The sequence below is a fragment of the Arachis ipaensis genome, chromosome B7, assembly GCF_059453495.1.
Source record: "Arachis ipaensis isolate K30076 ecotype BB chromosome B7, ASM5945349v1, whole genome shotgun sequence".
Classification (NCBI taxonomy): Eukaryota; Viridiplantae; Streptophyta; class Magnoliopsida; order Fabales; family Fabaceae; genus Arachis; species Arachis ipaensis.
The window spans coordinates 60,496,516-60,498,867 of NC_142442.1; the positions used below are offsets into that span (position 1 = coordinate 60,496,516).

At 41.8% G+C, this 2,352-nt stretch overlaps 1 non-coding gene across 1 annotated transcript; it reads right to left on the reverse strand.

The window, feature by feature from the left end:
* Positions 1–362: 362 nt before the first annotated feature.
* On the reverse strand, positions 363–470 carry LOC148552761 (small nucleolar RNA R71). Its single transcript, XR_015893829.1, has one exon. It is a non-coding gene; the product is annotated as a small nucleolar RNA R71 (small nucleolar RNA).
* Positions 471–2,352: the final 1,882 nt, after the last annotated feature.

Consider the following 2,352-nt stretch of genomic DNA (forward strand, 5'->3'; position numbering starts at 1 on the left):
TGCTTGGTGACTTTATTGCACCTAATTCCAATTTACATGGAAGAAGCATCTCCATTCCTGCCATTGGAGCAAACAATTTTGAGCTGAAACCTCAGCTAGTTTCTCTAATGCAGCAGAACTGCAAGTTTCATGGACTTTCATCCGAAGATCCTTTTCAGTTCTTAACTGAATTCTTGCAGATTTGTGATACTGTAAAGACTAATGGAGTAGATCCTGAAGTCTACAGGCTCATGCTTTTCCCTTTTGCTGTAAGAGAGAGAGCTAGAATATGGTTGGACTCTCAACCTAGAGATAGCCTGAACTCTTGGGATAAGCTGGTCACGGCTTTCTTAGCCAAGTTCTTTCCTCCTCAAAAGCTGAGCAAGCTTAGAGTGGATGTTCAAATCTTCAAACAAAAAGATAGTGAATCCCTCTATGAAGCTTGGGAAAGATACAAACAGCTGACCAAAAAGTGTCCTTCTGACATGCTTTCAGAATGGACCATCTTCTATGATGGTTTATCTGAGTTATCAAAGATGTCATTGGATACTTCTGCAGGTGGATCCATTCACCTAAAGAAAACGCCTGTAGAAGCTCAAGAACTCATTGACATGGTTGCTAACAACCAGTTCATGTACACTTCTGAGAGGAACCCTATGAGTAATGGGACGCCTATGAAGAAGGGAGTTCTTGAAGTTGATACTCTGAATGCCATATTGGCTCAGAACAAAATATTGACTCAGCAAGTCAATATGATTTCTCAGAGTCTAAATGGAATGCAAGCTGCATCCAACAGTACTCAAGAGGCTTCTTATGCAGAAGAAGCTTATGATCCTGAGAACCCTGCAATAGCAGAGGTGAATTACTTAGGTGAACCTTATGGAAACACCTATAACTCATCATGGAGAAATCATCCAAATTTCTCATGGAAGGATCAAAAGCCTCAACAAGGCTTTAATAATGGTGGAAGAAATAGGTTTAGCAATAGCAAGCCTTTTCCATCATCCACTCAGCAACAGACAGAGAATTCTGAGCAGAACCCATCTAGCTTAGCAAACTTAGTCTCTAATCTATCTAAGGCCACTGTGAGTTTCATGAATGAAACAAGGTCTTCCATTAGAAATTTGGAAGCACAAGTGGGCCAGCTGAGTAAAAGGATCACTGAAATCCCTCCTAGCACTCTCCCAAGCAATACAGAAGAAAATGCAAAAGGAGAGTGCAAGGCCATTGACATAACCAAAATGGCCGAACCCAAAGAGGGAGGGGAGGACGTGAATCCCAAGGAGGAAGACCTCCTGGGACGTCCAGTGATCAATAAGGAGCTTCCCTCTGAGGAACCAAAGGACTCTGAGGCCCATCTAGAGACCATAGAGATTCCATTGAACCTCCTTATATCCTTCATGAGCTCTGATGAGTATTCCTCTTCTGAAGAGAATGAGGATGTTACTGAAGAGCAAACTGCCAAGTTTCTTGGTGCAATCATGAAGCTGAATGCCAAACTATTTTGCATTAAAACTTGGAAAGATGAACCTCCCTTGTTCACCAATGAACTAAGTGATCTGGATCAACTGACATTGCCTCAGAAGAAACAGGATCCTGGAAAGTTCATAATACCTTGTACCATAAGCACCATGATCTTTAAGGCTCTGTGTGACCTTGGTTCAGGAATAAACCTCATGCCCCTCTCTGTAATGGAGAAACTGGAATTTATGAGGTGCAAGCTGCTAAAATCTCATTAGAGATGGCAGACAATTCAAGAAAATAGGCTTATGGACAAGTAGAGGACGTGTTAGTAAAGGTTGAAGGCCTTTACATCCCTACTGATTTCATAGTCTTAGATACTGGAAAGGAAGAGGATGAATCCATCATCCTAGGAAGACCTTTCCTAGCCACAGCAAGAGCTGTGATTGATGTGGACAGAGGAGAATTGATCCTTCAATTGAATAAGGACAACCTTGTGTTTACAACTCAAGGATCTCTCTCTGCATCCATGGAGAGGAAGCATAAAAAGCTTCTCTCAAAGCAGAGTCAACCAAAGCCCCCACAGTCAAACTCTAAGTTTGGTGTTGGGAGGCCACAACCAAATTCTAAGTTTGGTATTGAACTCCCATATCCAAACTCTAAGCTTGGTGTTGGGGAGTCTCAACAAAGCTCTGCACACCTGTGAGGCTCCATGAGAGCCCACTGTCAAGCTATTGACATTAAAGAAGCGCTTGTTGGGAGGCAACCCAATGTTTATTTATCTAATTTTGTTTTTGTTTTTCATGTTTTCTTAGGTTCATGATCATGTGGAGTCACAAAATAAATATAAAAATTGGAAACGGAATCAAAAACAGCAGAAGAAAAATCACACCCTGGAGGAAGCACCTGCCT